Source organism: Plectrocnemia conspersa, unplaced genomic scaffold (assembly GCF_051122295.1).
Source record: "Plectrocnemia conspersa isolate PC_06_02 unplaced genomic scaffold, ASM5112229v1 ptg000014l, whole genome shotgun sequence".
Classification (NCBI taxonomy): domain Eukaryota; kingdom Metazoa; phylum Arthropoda; class Insecta; order Trichoptera; family Polycentropodidae; genus Plectrocnemia; species Plectrocnemia conspersa.
Window position 1 is genome coordinate 6632346 of NW_028277178.1, and position 20523 is coordinate 6652868.

Below are 20523 nucleotides of genomic sequence, written 5' to 3' on the forward strand. Positions count from 1 at the left end.
AATAAAGCTTAAAAAAAATACAGTTTTTAAACTTTAGTCATAGATTAAAAATTTAATCATTAAAACATATTTATTTATGAAATCTGTTTAATATTTTCTTTATCTGAGGGAAATATGTATATTTTAAAGCTTAACATGCAGATAAGTATCTAGTTTAAATTATTTTTGAAATATTAATTTGCTTTTGTACTTGACCAAACTTAAAATAACTAGCACGATTGATATTAGTCGCTGACTAATGACCTTAGAGACCTAGGTTCGATTTCCATATGGACCTTAGTGTTGTTTAATTTTTATTGTATCTGAGAGAACAGAATAAATAAGTATTATTTAATTATAATTTTGATCGATCACCACAGATTAGGTTTAATTTGTTTAATCTCGCAAATGAATGTCGTAATAATCAATTAAAATCAAGCTAAGTTGTATAAATAAATATATATAAGAACGCGCAACTTTAGCTCATAGAGAATATATATAATAATAAAATCTAAACTGCAAAAGCAGTATATATGTAATTTTATTATAACATGTCAGAAAATTATTTAAAAAAATAGTTTTTTTTAGCATTTAGTGTTTGAAAAAAAATATATAAAAATACGATTTGGAAATCAAGCTTTTGAAAATTGTCATAAATTCAAGAACTTAAAGAGTATTATTTATTTTCCATTTATTTGTAATTTCATGGAATTTTTAAGATACAATACATGGTCCTATAAGAAATTATAATAATATAATAAATTTACATACCATAACTTGAAAATAATAATGAAAAATTCCATCTACAGATTTTTTATTTGATCTTGGATTACTATGTGATGCTCGTTAAGAATCTGAATTAGGTTTTGTGTTGCAAGACCGTAAAGTATACCTTTACAAGACAATTGTTTTTATAATAAAATTGCACAATTTTGGATCCTATTATAAAATTACTGCAATTGTTGCTAATGATCTAAAGTTTTGTATAATTTTTATTTACAAAAAAGCTTCAAAATTTTTTTCTTATTGATTTAAAAACATTTTATAAAAAATTGAGAAAGTAAAAAAAAGCTTAAAAAAAAATATCGGTTTAAAGATATTTAGAGTTGACATTTAGAAAACCAAGAATTAAAAAATTTAAATTAAAAAATTCGATGATTTTATAAATATTTACATTCTCGATAGAAAATATATTGGAAAATTGTTTAGTTAAATACATGTTTTATTTACTTATGTGATTATGAAAATATTAAATCAAGTTTAATTTAACTTGACAAGATTTTTGCGGAAGACTAATAGAGTTTTCTCACTTTCGTTCATCACATAATTTAGACCACATATTTCAATCCTTTAAAGTACATTGATCTCTAGTTACTCAAAGTACAACATGTGGGCTTTGTTACTAAGGGCATAGAAAGGAGTTGTGATGTTTTGTTTGATTTGTCAAACAAAACCAGTAAAAACTTAAATTAGATGCTGTTTTTATACTCACATTTTTGTATTTGCTTGTTAGTTGTATATCATGACAAAAATAAAAATATTTAAGATAAATTATATTTATTTTATTTCTACGAATCTTTTACAGCAAGAGATGCTTTAAAATTTTCTGTAAAGAAATACATATAATACATACCAAACGATAAATACAAGAATATAAATTGGCAATTGTGTAATATAAACAATACGAGAAAGAAATAATAGACTGGCACTGAACGGACCACCACTGTAAACTCTTGTAATGTCCAGAGGAAAAAACATCCTTTTGTACATAAAGAAATGCACAAAGAATGTGTCGAAGCACGTCATAATTACCCTCATAAATACAGAGAATCCATATCCTTTTGTGCAATATAATTTACGGAAACAATACGCCATCAGGCGTCGGAAAAAAGACTTAAGATTTAACAAATTACATTATTTGACCTTCGAAATGTGTTCATCTAGCAAATTTTACTTTTTCAAGGCGTAAAAATATTTTATTGCTCAAATAAACAAACTCTCTGCATTGTTGTGATTCGTTGAAGAGCTTCCCAATCAACGGTACAAAAGGCCTGACCTCAGGAGAGAGACGCAGACGGCTGAAAGACGAAGCAGCTAGCAAACGAAAAACGGCGATGAGCAACAAGAGACCTCAGGATTAGGCCATCCGAACCCGGGTACCCGCCATATTTTTCATGGATCCAAAAACCGGGTAAATTTCGACGGGTATCCGGTTGATTTCATTTAAATATTTTTTCCAAAATTTAAAATTAAATGAAAGAGCCGAATCGACGTTCTTTAGCGACCAACGTCTTTGAACAACAAGAAAAAGGGACAGCACTTAACCAAACCTAACCTACCGATGAAATGTAAAAATATTTCAATTGAGTAAAGTAATAATAATTACATAATATATTGATTTTATTTCAATACCCTATTTTTTTTAAAATTATATTAATTATCAAAATTGAATTAAATATATCACGTCATATTTAATCAAAGATTCAAATATAATAAAAATTGGACTCTTAACGGCTTACAAAAGTAGTTTATTTAATAGCTTAGAAAACTATTAAATAGCTTAGCGAACCGGGTACCCGGTTCTTCCTCGGAAAATACCCGCAGAACCGGGTAATTAATTAGTCCGGGTATTTAGATGCCCTACTCAGGATCATCCCGAGTACATTATTCTTTCGCCAGATTCTCCACCAGCGCTCGGAAAAAAACAACTCTACAATAGTTTGTTTCTATTTTTGGCTGCAAAGTCACACCCTTTGGGTCTTAAAACGTTATATAAGATTTGGCAGTTTTTTAATAATAATATTTGATTATGTTTCAATTATGTAAAAAGTAGTTAAATAAGTATTCATCGTAACAGTAAAACATAATTTGATTTTTAAAATATTTAATATAAAAAGCGAATGGATTAAAATAAATTAGGAATATTACAGTCACTGAATTTTAGGTGAATTATTTGATGTAAAAAATAATTAAAAAGTGCTCCTGGATTTTTGACAACACGATCATATTAACTTAATGCTAATATACCACATGAATATCACATAAAACTATTACTAAAATAACATAATAAATATAAACATATGTATATATAGCCTTAAGCATATGCTGCTTAAAATTCTTTAGTGAGAATCAAGAACGAAAGAGCAACCTAAGATTCAAAATTGTAGGTATTATCAAAAAGATCTCGAGAAAGCACTTACTTTAGTTACATTTTCAAAAACAACATTAATTTTTCTAAAATATTTAAGGTGCATAGCATAATTACAATATGTTGTCATGCGATTTTTATATATGCTTTCCTTACTTTTAGCAGATTGAAATTTTTAACTAACACTAACAAAAGCTTCTTTCGTATATATATATATTGTAGATGTATTTTTTCATATTTAATCGTATTGTAAAGTTGGAAAACAACTTTTCAAACAACGTACACAACATCAAAATAAAAATCGTAAAAATAACGAATGTTGAACGTTAACAAAATTAAATTAATTCCCGCGTCGAGATAAAGGCAGTTGAAAAAAGTCACTTTGCGCTTAATTCGCAAACTTTTTCGCTTTTAATACATACATAATACATAGTACATACACTTTTTCTCCCCTTTTTCTTAAACAATAAAATAAATTGCGCTGTTTGTTGTTGCCATTGTCGAGTTTCAGAAGATACCATCTCGCTCTGGGTCCATAGTGTTGTTTAATTGAAACAATGGGCCGGTTTTAGAGAGCGCTGCCCCGGGCGGCAAAAACAAACCCATTATGATATTATCCCTTCGGATGTGAATTATTGACAAACTTGTAATTTGACCTATAAATATTATACCATATAATACCTTAAAATACGATATGTAACGGGAAGATTATTTATTATTTACAAACAATTGCATGTAAATCCCTCCTCGGGTACGAGGGCGGACCTTTACGCGGTTGGGACCTTAAAGGCTCGATAAAAGCTGCGTCATACCTTTTTTCAGAAAACTCAATTATACGACCGGAAAAGCGCCTAGAGAAAAATTGAGAATAATCAAATGCTCTTTTTCATGGCGCATAAACTATAATAGCCAAATGAATAATACATTTAACATATCAAAGTACATTTATTAAAATAATGTTATAACAGAGAACATAAAACCTAATATATTATTTATACTCATAATGAGGGTTCGTGTTCATCCACTTCCTATGAGGTTATATTAACTTTTTATTTATTTATGTAGTATCAAATTAGCTCTACTTGGTATCTCACAAGATTACTTGATTTCATTCAAAATAATTTCAGTAATTGTTATTTAAAGTTACTATATAACTATTGTTTTTTTATAATATGGTACAATAATAATTATAAATTGCAATTTTTATTAATTTAACATAAAGTTTAAAAAATATATAATATAAGCTATCTTATCTAAGTTATTATTTTAGTTTTTAATTAAAAAATAGGCATTAAAATTTATTTCACTATTTATTATTTGTATTTATTTAAAACCACTTTGTAAATTTGTTATTTCTACTATTTTTTTTTGTTATATACTAAATTTAAAGTACCTAGATATATATGTACATATATGCTGCATGTCCCACAAATTTTCCTTAAGCGATTCAAGACAATTATCGAATAATTTAGCAGAAGCCTCCAACATTGCGACTAGACTAGAATTATTTTTGCACAGTTCTTTTTATGAATGAGGTTAACTTTTGTGCATTTATAAAGACTAGCTGTCGGTACCTCACTATCGTGAGGTACCGAAAGCTAGCGAGTGTGCGTATACCGGACCCTCAACTTTTTGGGTTTTAAATATAATTTTTGCTTCGTTCTGATTTTTTTAAATATTTAAAAAAAATTAATGGTCCAAATTGGATATTATTATTTAGGATTTTCAATAATAGACAAAATGGTTTAATCTATAAAAAACTACTAACATTTTCAATTCATTTGAAAATAGGTTTACAACTTGACTAAATATTTCCAGAAGAAAACATTTTATATTATTTATTAGATTTGAAACGTTAAATTTTATCGTTATATTTGAAACTTAGATATTTAATGATAAATCTAAATATTGCATATCATATATAAATAGGTTTAGAACTTGGCTAGATAATAATAAATTAAAAATTATACAGTGAAATCTCAATACAGCGAAGCTTACGGAACCAATGAATAAATTGCATATAACAGAATTTTATCATAAATTTAAATCTTAGCAATAAGAACTTTTTTTAGTTACACCATAAGTTGATTTATAATTTAAAAAAGTTGTTTATATGTTTTATGTGTAAATATAAAAGCCAATTAGAAAGAAATAATAAACTGAAAATATCAAGCACTTAATCTGTTACTTTAGACCAAAAGTGCGCTTTAAAAATAATAATAATTTTGAGATCTTTGTCAATTTTTATTAAAAAATATTTATATTTATTTATTTTTTAAAGTAAATGATTTATCTGCGCAGCATTATATATTTTAATAATTAATAAGTGCAAAAAATTTTCACATTATTTAAAATTTAAATAAACTAAACATATTTAAAATCTATAATAAATTAAGAATATTTAAAATCCATAATAAAATAAAAAATATTTTTAAGGTTGAAAAAAATATTTTGAATAAATCTTGAAAATTTATTCTAAAACTTAATAATTTAAAAAATATTTAAATAAGTTAAAAAAATTAAATTAGTTACAAAATATTTTACAATTTTGTGTAGTTTCCTTTCAAAGGGGTCAGTAAGAGAGATTCTTGCAACACTATGTGTTTAGTAGTTGGTTGGTAATGAATAGTACTTATTTTGAAATTTTCCCCCTTTTTTTTTAAATGTTTTTTCAAGCGAAATTTTAAAAATTCTCTAAAAACTATTAATTTAAATTGCCAACGTTCGCCAAAATTCAAGTACATATTTTTTTTTTGTTAAGAGAAGCTAATAAAAATCCACATTATTTATATTATATTTTAAATACCGTATAAACTAAAAATATTTAAAAAAATATTTTTTTTAGAATTTGATGATTTTTAAAGATATATTGATAACTGTTTTACAATTTAAATCGTTAAAATCAATTTCGTAGTTCGTTCTTAAGCGCGCGGTGATATCCCGATCATGTATCGGGATATCCCCTCAGTTGCTTACATTTGACAGTTCTGTCATCAGTCAAGCGCGCGCCGGGATACAGCTTAGTGCGATTCAATAAACAGTAAAATATGTTAATTAAACAAAGCATTCTTCTTACAAAGTGTCAATTGAAGATGATTTAAAGTGTATAACATAATTAAAACTATAAATTATGAGTGTGCCAGTAAGTGTTAGGTTATATGAATAATATGTTACGGTTATTCTAACAAAATTACCATTGACTTTCCAGGATCTAATATTAAAAGACAAACAGCGGTGATTGGGCAATTAAAGGTATACATACCAAAGTTAATTAAACAAAGTAACATTTTACCCACTATATAGTATCGTTTACAGTTAATTTTCAGAAACAATGATAGATCTAATAACATTTACGTATCGCAAACAATTAATATATGACATATTGCGACTATTTTGAAGAAGATGAAGATATGTCAATCTACGTGTTTAATCCTATACAGTAACTTTCGTCAATTTTGTTCTTCGGTTGTTTAAATTTAATTTATGGATTATATTAGTAGTAATAATGTGTTCAATGCTTAACTCTTGATAAAGGTGTTTTTAATTATTTTTCAGAAGTAATGAGGGAGCAATTTGATGACTTATATGACCACAACGTAGAATTGGTATATATAAACAGAGTGAATCTTCTCATATTGAAGTCACTGTCAGCAAGTATTATCTTTAATAAAGAACATACTACATAAGTTTGATGTAACTGAATATCTTGAATTTGACTATTCCGAAAGAGGAATGAAGGCACAGAACAAAAATTGAACATATTTTGACACATCGGAATTAGAAATAACCCACTCTTAGATATTTTGGCTGTCGATTATTCCAGGTTTGCGATCACATATATATATAATCATTGTAAATTGTCGTTTATTAGATAACATCCAAGGAACTACACATTTATAAGCTGTCCGTTGGCTGATATAGCGTTCCGACAGCGCCGATTTGATCGACATTAACTTTCAATCCTCATACATACTAAGGATATATTACACGTTCACGTTTAAAATTGTGCATTAAATCGGAAGCAATGATAATGTTTATGTAATATAAAAGGAGAAATTCACTTTTGGGCCCCGGAGCCCGGCGACGGGAATTCAAAATTTGAATATTTCATTACGAAGATTGTTTTATGATTGTTTATCTAATTGAATCAATGTATTATTCTAATCCTCAACACATTATGTATATATTTCATTTTCATAGTCATAACACACCTAGTTAAGTTGCAATCCGATTATTTATAAAAGGAAAAACTCACTTTTCGGCCTCGGAGCCCGTCGCCGGGAATTCAAAATTTGAAGATTTCATTACGAAGATTGTTTATCTAGTTTAATCAATGTATTCTTCTAATCCTCAACACATTATGTATATATTTAAGTTAACATAGTTATAACAGACCTAGTTAATTTGCAATCCGATTATTTATATTCAGTCAAATGACGAATTAATGAAAATTATTGTCGCGTAGCAAAATTTTATTATTAAATAAAAGCGTTGTCACGGTACTGTCTATTTGAATTCGAATGCTTATTTTTCATTGGTCGAAACTATTTGAATATTTGAATGCTTATTTTTGATTGGTCGAAACAACAGAACGCATTACCGGCGGCTCAAAAATCAATCGGAGCAAATTCAATTTTTATTTTTATTATGATTTATTATTGTAATTCCTTTGTTTACGTGTATTGTTACACACCGTTCATACAAAGCGATACGATTTACAGAGTAAAGAATTGAACGGAGAATGTTTCATTGAAAGTTATGCGCGTCCGGAAGCGACGGCTTAGAACAATTATATATAAGATTATGAAATTATATAGTCTTAAGAATCAAATACTATGTTTTAGAAGAACAGGGAAACTGATTTTGCAACCATTTAAAATTAAATTGAAAAACAAACTAAGCGCACAGTTTCAAGGATAAACCATTAAATAGAAGTACAGAAAATTTATATTTCCTGCAAATCACGGTCAGCAATTAATCGCTAGCAGTTTACCGTCGCGTCAATTGATCACATAAATAATTTATCGCTAGCATATTTAATTCTCAAGCAATAAATATAACTTACATACATTTATTATTCATTATAAATTAAAAATGTTTTTTACTATCCACACAATCAATAAATACAGGTGCACTAATATTGAACTGTAGAATTATAATGCAATTTTTTGATACATTTTTATTGGAGTAGTTACTAAAATAATATTTATAATGTTGAAACGTTTATTTGCTAATAAAACCCAAACCTTATCTAAAAAATTATATTTTTAAAACTTCCATTAGATTAATTTATTTATGAAATTAAAAATAAGTTAAATTGAGCGTCTTAGACATTTTAGAGCAGCATATAATTTAAACCTCTTAAAATACGTATTGATTTAAAAAAATATATTTTTAGACTTGCACATCACCAATCAACCAATGAATAAGCAAGTTTGTATTATCACAACTAATTGCTTTCAGACCGTAAAATCTACTTGTAATTATATGTAGGCTATAAATTCTTTATGTGATCAATTGACGCGGCAGTAATCTGCTAGCGATTAATTGCTGGCGGTGAATTGCGTGCGATAAATTATTCTACGCTCCTATTTTATATGCTGGACCATATAGGAGCTTTTTATGTCAGCAGTGATAGTAAAAGTTATTTCTGCTATTGTGACCACTAATTTGGAATATTTGAGCAATAGTTAAAATTTCCCAAAATTCTTTTCTTGCTTGTTTTAATTAGTTTCTGTCTTTTCAGATGAAAGTCTGCATATTGACCAAGTTCGCCTAAAAGATACACTTTACCAATAATTTTAATACGTGAAGGATCGCTTTAAATACCACATTTGATCCACAAAAAATATGATAGTCTTTGTTTTGACCTCGATTTTTCCATTTTCTGCAGATTTTTAGATTAATTATTTTTCTGTTAAAATATATTCATGAATATATATATTTCAATATATTATGAGCCTATATGACGCAAGTAAATCAATAGTTCTGCGTCAAAAATAAAACCGTCGGCATAAATATGAAGAACAGATGGGGTCAAAAAGGCTGCTTTTCGGGACTATCAATATAATTTTTCTTAGAGAAGAGTTTTCCTCTCTACTTTAAATGTTTTTCACAAAAATGCTTTTTAATTATACGGATCATTAAAACGAGGCAATTCGTTAAATAGTGAATGTATTCTACTATCATGCCAGATAGTATCAAAAGCTTTATCGATGTCTGAAAAGGCTATTTCAAAACATTTTACTATTGACTATTGACTTTTTATTGAATTTTTGCAGCAAGGAGCTATATAAAACACAGTAGGTTAAAAAATGAATAATCTAGTTTTCAGTTATTCTTATCAAATTTGATTAATAATTTCAGATAGCAAGCAAAAGTAATCTCGACTATGATTCAAACAAACAATTTTTTCGCAGCAGATTTAATCCACCTCTGATTGCGCCGCGTATTTTTTTGTCGCTCGGCGATATTTTCTCATCACGCCTGCCGCAAATTAAATCGTAAAATTGATTGTAGCAATATTGGGTTATGGCTGTTGTTGTTGTTATACTTTTTTTTGCACACTAAACGATAAAGGTTATTTATAATATGCGCGTAAATTGGCGTGCATGGTTGCTTATTGTCGTAATTATACGGGTTTTGCGCGTGACCCGCGTTCAAACGACCCGATGACAAACGAGCGGGTCGTTGGGTCGTACATACACACACATTTGCAAATTTATTTGCAGGGCTGTGATATGTAATGGGTGTCGGGGGTAAACGTTCTGGGCGCCGCTTTCTTGGGGACTCCTTTTCAATGTTTTTTTACCACTTCCATATCAAATTTTCATTATTTGTTACCCGATGAAAAGATAATCTTTATTAAGATTCATCAAAAGGCATCTTGATAATGACTACATTTACTAAGAAATAAAATAAGTTTTTAGATAATAACAAAGAGTCTGGTTCCACTCTGAATCATCGCCATTGATCAATGGAGCGTTACTTGGTAGGGACAATAAATCTTTTCTAATTCATTGATGCTACATATTTAAACATTTCCAGCCCGACTTTTTACTACCACAAAACTACTGCTTCAATTTTGAATTTGAATACTGATTGTTAAGTCGTACTCATACTAAGTAGAGATATGCCAAATTAAATATGACCTAAGTAAATGTCGTTTTTTTTTAATAAATCCATTAAACATTTTAAATAACAAATAACAATTTTAATAAATCTCGACGATCCAAATGAAATAGTACCCTTGATATTAATATGAAATGGATAAAAATCATTTCATGAAACATTATTTATGTATAGATACAATTGACGTTTTGTATCTCATGTGTAACTTGTATTGAATATTTTTCAGTTTCAATCACGTTTTAAAATTTATTACAGCAAACTGTAGAGTGGATGTGTATACCGATAGCGTTTTGTTCGCCAATCACGATCCGACAGGTATGAAAAGCGGTAATTTGCATCGCTGTATCTGGATATGCTCTGCTTCTATCCAATGTAAACGTTTTGTGATTTATTTATTCATTAAGTTCAGCCATCATTCAAAATAAAAAAATTCTATTAGCAATACAAAACGTTTTAAGAATTAAATATGCAACGCTAATAACGTTGTAAGTCTGAATTGTGATTTTTTTATTATTGTTTCCGACCATCGTGACGCATTGGGGTAACCTGTTAGGTAACGATAGTGTTAATTTAATTTGAATAAATAAAAAATATATAATTTTGTTTTTATATTTGATCCTGTGAGCCAGTACAGCCTACGAAGTTGATGTCCTAAATGTTTCTTTTTGTTCCAAATGAGTTTTAAGTTCAGTCTTCTGTTGACATGAATTCCAAAATATTTCACAAATTTCTCTTGAGGTATCCATTTTTCGTTAAAGGATACCTGTAAATGTAACATGGATTCATTAAGTTTTATTAGCTCTGATTCACTATTTAGAGAGCCAAGCTTGGACTTTTGAGAGATGATCTCACAGTCTTTTCGATGATATTATTGGCGTTAGTTACTTGATTATTGTAGTCTTGTCAGCAAATGTAGCAATTATTGTTGCGTTCGTCTAAATAAAATCTATCGTGTATAATAAATACAGCATAGGTCTGAGGCATACTTGATGATATTTGTTTATTTTTTCATAGAATTAGATTATTAAGAAAATGTTGCGTGGAAGCAATCTCTGGCAAAAACTTGTGATATACACTTTCTCAAAAGCCTTGTACAAAGACTGATATAAAAGAGTTTTAACGTTTATTATTTTAATAAAATGCAAATTGTAAATAAAGGTTTAAGCAAAAATTTTATGTATAATAAAAAATAAATAAAATTAGCAAGAAAATTAAAAATATCAAATGCTAAAAAGTTTAAAGATTTTAAAAAAATATTTCAGGCAAGAATGCTTGTGTAAAGTCTTTTTTGAGCTGTTTTGTAAGAATCTAAATACTTTTCTATCATCAAAATAAGTCCGTATGTATGGGTGCCTTTAACATCTCAGCAATTATCGATTCGCAGCTCGGTCAAAGGATCAAACTGTGCGGCGCTCGGCTATGGATAATTTAACCACTTATGGCCAGACATAGTGCTCGGTTTACTGCGGTAATCGCCCCTCCGACTCCACAAAGTTCCATTAACGACTAGACGTCTCCGGCAGCTACTATTACATAATATAACAGTAAGAACTGCCACTATTATCATATCACAAAACATGGCGCAAGAACGACTCCGGTGAAACGTTTGCGGAATTTTGATTTTCCGCAAAAGCGCATGATTAGCGCAAAACGAAACACAAAAGCGGCATTGTTCGTGTATATTATTTGTGAAACAATAAATATATGATATCGGCAAAATGTATATATTATAATGCTCTTCGGCGTATGGAGTCGATAAAATACGTTTCGCGTTCGCTGAGGGTATATTATTTGTGTGTTTTATTTATTGCGTTCAAGGAATATTAAATGTGATATTTATTAAGCTGACAAAAGGGTTTATTTGACAAAATTTGTATAATGTATTTTGGCTATTTTGTGTATAGAAATATATATTAGTTACGTGTAACATTATCTTTTGCTATTAATATGATCACGTTTATCTAATTTAATGTGTAGTGAATGATAATAATACATTTATTTTTGCCTTGTCAACATTGAAACAATAAACTACTGTGCTGACTAGAGTAAAAATATTTACATATGACTGTGTATTATAATTAAATCGAAGAAAAATATGATTATCGGTTTTTACAGCATAAATTACTGAAGCTAACAGATGTAAAAAAATATTTATTGTAATGAAGTACTAATTTCATTTATTTAATTTTTTTACGGCATTACGTTATGAACTGAAAATTCAGATCAAATACCTAAATTTACATTTGTTGCATAAAAATATTCATTATTAAAATTATGTTCTACTAGTTTAAGCGCTAGTTGTAATTATTACACAATCACTTTCAGCAAGTTTTATTAGACCAACAGCACGGGTTTCGTCCTGCCCGTTCCACTGTTACTAATCTTCTGTCGTTCACCAAAACGGTGACAACTTCTCTCGATGCCGGAATTCAAGTAGACGTCGTGTATACAGATTTTGAGAAAGCCTTTGACAAAGTTTGTCATACGTTATTATTAAAAAAATTGTTGAACCTCGGTTGCTCAGATAATTTAACTCGGTTATTTTCGAGTTATTTAAGCAATCGTAAACAGTTTGTAACCTATGGTGGCCGATTGTCAAAAGAATATTTTACCCCTTCGGGGGTTCCTCAATGATCCAATTTGGGACCTCTGCTTTTTGTGTTATTTATTAATGACATAAATACAGCAATTAAAAATTCAAGTTTTCTTCTGTACGCAGATGATTTAAAATTATATAAATGCATTCGATCTGTTGCGGACTCCTTCTCTCTACAAAGTGATTTAGACTCTCTGTGGAGATGGGCTTCCGTTAACCGTCTGCCCTTTAGTGTCGGAAAGTGCCATACTGTGTCATTTTCTCGATCCCGTTCGCCATCAGCTTATTTCTACCATCTCGGTGGTAACATTTTGACTAGAGAAACTTCCATTAAAGATCTCGGAATCACTTTCGAGAGCAAATGGAGGTTCTCTCTACACATACACGACGTCTGTGATAAATCTTCCAAGATGCTCGGCTTTGTTATGAGGAATGCCTTTCACTTTGACGATCCGTCAGTTATTCGCATCCTCTATGACACCTTAGTTCGTAGCATTCTTGAATCGGGATCTATAATTTGGAATCCCCGAATAGCCAAATATTCCCTTTTAGTAGAAAAAATTCAAAAAAGGTATTTAAGATACCTTTACAAAAGGACATTTAGTTATTATCCGTTCTTATATCCCAGCGCCTTTCTTTTAGGAGCGTTGGGATATGATTCGCTGAATTCTCGCAGAAAGCTGTATGTCGCTAAGCATTTTTTCAAACTACTAAAAGGTGCTGTCGACAATCCAGCTATTCTCGAGGAATTCCAGTTTTGGGTTCCGGAACATTTTCGAGAATCACGATCGAGACCTCTTTTGATGGCAGTTAGGGCTAGGACATCCGCACTTGCCGACTCGCCTATAGCTGTGGCCATACGGCTCCTTAATACGCTGGCATTGAAAATTGATTTATTTAATGTTAGCTACGAGGATCTGATCCGGTTTATATATTTTAATTTTAATATTTTATATTTTTTTTTTGTTATGTTCAAGTATTATTATATTTATTTATATATATACGTTTTTTTATGTTTTATAAATTTATAATTTGCTTTCGACCATCGTGGCGCATTGGGGTAACCTGTTATGCCATGATGGTCTTAATTTAATCGAAAAAATAAAATAAAATAAAATTAAAATAAAATTATTACATTTTAATTTAGGCAATATCCCTTAAATTTTGCCTTGAAATATAAAGCTCCTTATTGACTTAATATTAAAAGCCCAGAAGGCTAAATTAAGATCCCTTCAGAAAATACTTTCGTATTGAAAAACTTTTTTTATTATTTACTACGCAGCGCCGTTAAATCGCAAAATATTTCAGAAATGTATTATTTTCAAAATGGAATTATCCCCCGGCCATATATCAGAGGTTCAATATCCATACGTCCGACGTATTTTTTTATTGTTTCCATCTCCGGTTCTGATTCCAACGCCGACGGGCGTAAATTGCCACCTATGGCATAGGTAAAAACTTTTTATTTTTTTATTACCCTCTTCCCAAAAAGGACCGAAAACGAATCAATCGAGTCGTAAAACAAAGGACGTTTTCATTTCAGATATGGATTTAATCGTTCGCCGCCTGTGTCTAATTGCAGCAAAAAGGACCCCGGCACGAGCCACTGCACAAAGGGACCAAACGGGTCTAGTTTTCCCATACCTATGTATGTATTTGTGGGGTATATACCTACCCTACCATTTGTTCCTCTCTACTCTCATTTGGGATTCGCATCGCAGTGTAGGCGATACGTGAGTGATTGCGAGAATTGCCTGGCAAGCAAATAAAAGCCGTTTAGATCAAACAGGTATTACGAATTAAGGCACAGGCAAGGCTGCCACTAAAAGAAATAGCCAATATTGAAGCCTGTGTTGTGATTCTTGACGGGGCTTATTGGATATAATAAATTATATTAATAAATATGGCGGACTAAATTGCGATTGAGGCAAACATTTAGGTGAGTAATTTGGTAGGTAATGTTTGTTTTTGGATTGAATAATATATATACATATATTAATAGAAAAAATACTATTTTATTATTACCAAAAATAATATAGCGTATTTTTTTCGTAATTTATATATATATGTTATTTTTAATTACTGTATAAATTAAAAAAAACAAATTATATGTTTTATTTAATATGTATGTAACTCCAATAGCTTTGCTTACTACATTTTTGTGAGATTTTATATTGTAGCTATGTTTTTTTTCTATTTAATTGACAAGTCAGAATATATGTGTTTTTCAAAGCCACGGTTTAATATAAAGTTAAAGACAAATAATGATGTACTTGATATGATTCTTAAAGAAATAGCTAGCTGTTTTGAAGTTTTAATGAAGCATATATTAATAATACAGTAAAGAAAATATCGCCTAAGTATTTGATATTGAAATATGTTTTAAAACTATATGAAGTTAAGTAATGGAATGAGATTATTTTAATGCAAATTTTCATCATAAAAGATGCAAGTTCAGGAATATCATTCTCTGATGCATTGTGCAAGTAAAATTTAATATAAATTAGAAAAGTCTAGGAAGATCTAATTATTTAATCAAAATCCTAGAGTGTGAATGAATACATTTTTAATTAAATAAAATTATATATATATGTATTATACTTATTAGGGACGAGGCAAAAGTAAATTTGTTATGGAACATTTTACATTTTCAAAATGCGAAATTTTTGTTAAAAGTTTCATCACTCTTTAATTAAAGTGGCCTTAAGAAAATCTTAAGCAATTCTTGGTAAAAACAATATGCTTTAATTGGCTATAATTAATAAGTGAATAACTAATATTGAGGAATACTGTCGCAGAAAAATCAAGGTTAAAATGCCTTTGACTCAGTAGGGAAAATTTAAGACGCGAATATAATTAAATAACCGTAAAGGTCTATAAAACGATATTATCACTGAATTGTTAGTCTTTAAATATAATAGATTATTCATATTTTCATTTAGTTTTAGTGATTTTCAGAAAAATATAATGAGAGTAAAAGGTGTGTAAAGTACTTTGTATATTTTTAATTTAACGGATTTTTCACGTTTGAAAACAATTAAAAAAAATAAGAAAGTAAATGTAAAAAATAAGGCCTTTATCTTAAATATAATTTTAAAATAAATTTTTAATTATTTTCAAATTTATGTGTAACAAAGCAAATAATAAAAAAATGTCTCAGTTTAGTAGATAAAACAGACCAATATGTGCCTTTAATTAAAGTATTAAAAATTATGTAAAAAAGTAATAAAAAAAAATTTTTATTTACCTGAAATTAAAACATTTTTAATTTAGTCGTCTAAATTTATTTAGGTTAAACCAAGTTGCCTTACTTAGTATATCTAAATTATATTTTTTATGGAAACAATATTTATTTTAAAATATATATCAACTTCAATTTATAAATGTTGTTTCACGCGTACTTAATATGAGTCCTATCCTATAAATTTTAAGATATTTTTTTAATAACTTTAAAGTATCATCGCAGTGAAATTAAAAACAATAAGGCAAGTTTGTGTGAAAACAATAAACAATAAAAATATGTTGTTACCATGTGGTTTTTGATGTAAACAAAACGAAGCAACTTGAGTATATCAAATAAATTTCAATATAGAATCATAATTTCAATATCAAAATAATTTACCTTGTTTTTTTTTTCAAATTTTAAGAAATGATTTATATTTTATTAATATATTTTAAATTAACACATTATTATTAGATTATATATTTTTACCAAAAAGTACATTTTTGTATATTATAAATAAATTATTGCAATTAAACAACGTACTATTCTTTATTCTACCAACTACAAACATGTTATATTAACAACTAAAGAAAAGATAAATAAAGCGATGATAAAATAAATTAGAGCTAAGTCAAACTAAAAATAAAAACAGTGAAGATCTTTTTATAAAAAAAGTATAAGCACATTTAAGACTCTATTGTTTTTATTTTTAATTTACTTTAAAAGCAGTATTATATATTGTACTCTAAAGCTAAGTAATAAGTTTTAATGAATCCTAAGCATTACTTAATTAATTACTAAACCATTTTAGTATCTCGCCACACTTGCACACATTAAAAATTATTTTACCTCTACACTATAAGGCGAATTCGTAAGCGTTGGGACTTTTTCGATTTTCCCGTAAAGTTTTTACTTTTGTTTGGCCCAGGTCCATATATTCGTATAAGTCACCTATCCGGCGATTTTCACGCACCCTGTAGGGACTCTTACCAACGACGCTTTTGGGAATTGGACAAGCACGCCCCAATCATCGAGATAGAGTGAGACTCTCTTCTATTATTTGATCACAAACTTATATAGATATAAGGGACATATCTTAAGTGTGTTGAAAATAAAATATAAGACCAAATTTAATTTCATACAATTGAAATATTATTGAAAGTTAGTTTTGATTTAAAGAACCGAAAGGCTTAATTCACTTTAATTAAATTAACTATTTTGCTAAAAAAATAATTTACCTTTCTCAATAAAAAAAAACTATAAATAATTTATTATATTGTAATTTTTTGTAAAAAATCATTAAATGTAATACTAAAAACTAATTGCACTAATTCGTTTTATTAGCTGCAAAAAAATTTAAATATTACATAAGCGCACGCAACATGTGGAGATTTGGACGGATTTGGAATAGTTGAAAATGTTTGCAAAAATGGATCTAAAAATTGACTGTTGTCTATGAGAATACAAATATAATAATTCAAGTACTGACATGTTTTTAAATACGTCTGTTACCTGGATTATTATAGTTGATGTCCATTTTGCAAGATTTTTATTAGAAAAATAATAAAAAGTTACAATAGTATGTCAGTACTATTTTTTAACAGCGTCACCCCATATTTAACCCTTCTACTTTAAACCTGTAATCCAACCCTTTGACCGGTACAATTCTCTCAGCGAAAAAGCAGCCCGGGCGCAAATTTGAGCCGATTAACCCATCCGGCTTTTAATTAACGTCGTTAACAACGAAAAAACGACACATACACATACACAGACACACAGCCGTTGATAACGATTATCGATTTCCGCCGACGATTTATGTCGCAGCCGAGACGAATTTTCCTCGGAGCTCTTCTCCGCCGACAAGACAAAGCTCCGCGGCCGACAGAGACCTGTATGAAAATCAATGACGGGGAAAACTCACCCCAAACCTACCCACTCTCACACCCCCTTCAAAGCTTTCATATATACGTGTGTGTCAGTGACTGCTTTTGTTTATTGCCTTGTTTTCCCGTGGCGCTCGGATCGGTTTCCGTTCGCCTATTTATCCGTTCAATTAGACCGGTTGTGCATTGATCTTCCGCTCGTATGACCCAAATGCCTGAAAATTTATTTATATACACGACGTCTTTCGATTATAAATAATGATTTATGACAGGTCCGAATTCTATTAGGCATAATAACTCGGGGTCCGCATTGTGTAAGCTCGGGGATTTGGACAATGCCTCGGCGGATAGGTTATGTTAATCTAGCAGGGATTTGTCATCTTATTTGTAAAGCTATCTTGTCATATCGTTTGGTTAATTGAGATGCGGATGAAGGACGCGTGGCAAATTAGGCTATATCCATTAAGAAATTGTTTTGGTGTACTATTCATATACTACAAATATTTGGACAGTAAAGATTTTTTAATATAGTCATTTCTGTTCAGTAATCACTTTTTCCGTTCGAGAGGTAGAACTAAAGGTAAATTTTGACACCAATTATTATAGCAATGACGTTGTGAATTAAAAACAAAAAAAAGTGAAAAATTCAATCTTAGAATATCGAATGAATTACGATATATATTAATAAACATTAATAAACATTATTAATAAACGAGAAAATAAACCAAGATTAATAAACATTATTGCAAAAAAAATTGTTATCGATTTTTGTCAAGAATAATCAAGTTGAAAAAAAATAAATGTTGAATGTTTGTACACAAATATATTAAAAAAACAGTTTTTATTTAGTATTATTATAACAGTCGGTGCAAGCGTCATGATATGCGCTAAAAAACTTCGCGCCTAAACACCAGTTGTGCATTGTACGCGGAAATCATCTCATCTTCAACGAAAACTATCTGATAATTCACTGATATCTATGAAAAAAGATGTTCAATAACATATAATAAAATTAAAATGATTTTCTTGTCTAAAAATCACTGTATCAGCGATATAATAAATTAAGCAAGAAAATTCGTAACATTAATTAAAAAAAACATCTTAGTGGATGTTTTTTCTAATAATATTAATTATTTATTAATTATTTTATAATTTGGTTAATTGAGATCAAAAACACACTTCTACTTTTTATTATCACAATAATATATTTACCATTAATTATTAAATGTTAATATATATTTTCACACAACAAATCAATATTCAGTTCAATGCTTCAAATGCCTATACATTTTATGTTTAACGGCACGATTTGCGTTTATTTTTCACTACGAGTAATAATCAAAATCCTGTTTTGCATAGGTATGCCATCGCTAAGAAATTCCACTTCAAAGAAATACTTTGATATAAATATTTTTGAGCCACCCACGTAATATAATACTACAAAAAAAATAATAAATGCTTGCTTGTCAATTTACTTAACGAAATATTTTCTGAAGAGTCGTTGTTATTTAATGTAATATACACGTCTTAATAAATATTTAATATTAATATTAAAGATAAAGTAAGTAAACAATCTTTTTATCAAAGTTTTTCAACCATACTATGATAATATTGTTTTTTAAATATACTTTCACCGCTTCATCGAAAAATGTCACTTATCTATCAACTTGAAGAGCTACGCCGAATCGACCAATATAACACTTTAAAGACCAAAAATACTGCCGCTTTATACTTCTTTAATATAATTTAGAGATTTTGTGGCGCAATATCGCGTCAAAAACAAACATGTAATATTCATTATTGCATAAATTATAAGTCTAAAACTTTTGTGCTTAAAATAAAAACTTTGCATTTACATAAAATAAACGCGTGCGCTGTCAAGTTTTACACGTAATTATTAGTATTTTGTAAGTAGCACCACAATAATTTTCAGTAAATTTTTTAAATGATATGAATTTAAAAAAGCTTTATAAATGCACATGTCTAAATTATGCTGTATATAGTTAATAAATATATTTAAAGAGCGCCTTGTTATAAAAAATATTTTGTAAGCAACCGGTTTTGATGTACAGTGAATGCGTATTTTTAATGAAATTATATTTTCACCAACTGTAAAATCATATCCAAACATATTTTCACTGGTAGATAAGTATTTCTATTAGCAAATATATAAGTGAGACGATAGGCGCTAGTGCAAATACATGTTGCTCTGAAAATGTTTATAAATATCAATTTTTTAGTTTCAAAACGTTCACTTGCTGTTCAAACCCAAATATAATCTAATAAGTTAGTTTTAGAATATTTATTAACGTTAAATTTGGTTAATTTATTTAAGCTGGGCTTGGGTTTAAAAGCAAATGGATGTAGCCTTACTAAGCCATTAAAAGTGTATCTAACAATTGATTTATATTTTTACTGGTCAATTTCAGTGAAACTGTATTTATTTACTGTGTAAATAATTCGGTACACGTACGTTCGAAACATTTTGACCTTATCAAAAGATATCTCTTTACAACTATTTTTTAAACAAAGTTAGCTAAGACCCCACAGGATTTAACAAGTG

The 20523-nt window shown here is 28.9% G+C and overlaps 1 protein-coding gene and 1 long non-coding RNA gene across 2 annotated transcripts in view; one reads left to right on the top strand and one right to left on the bottom strand.

Annotated features, from left to right (window-relative positions):
- The window catches only part of LOC148226056 (dipeptidase 1-like), a 193310-nt gene that overhangs the window by 63158 nt on the left and 109629 nt on the right, over positions 1-20523 (bottom strand). The window lies entirely within an intron of this gene.
- On the top strand, positions 5559-7927 carry LOC148226057 (uncharacterized). Its single transcript, XR_015812339.1, has 3 exons — positions 5559-6269; positions 6336-6379; positions 6443-7927. It is a non-coding gene; the product is annotated as an uncharacterized LOC148226057 (long non-coding RNA).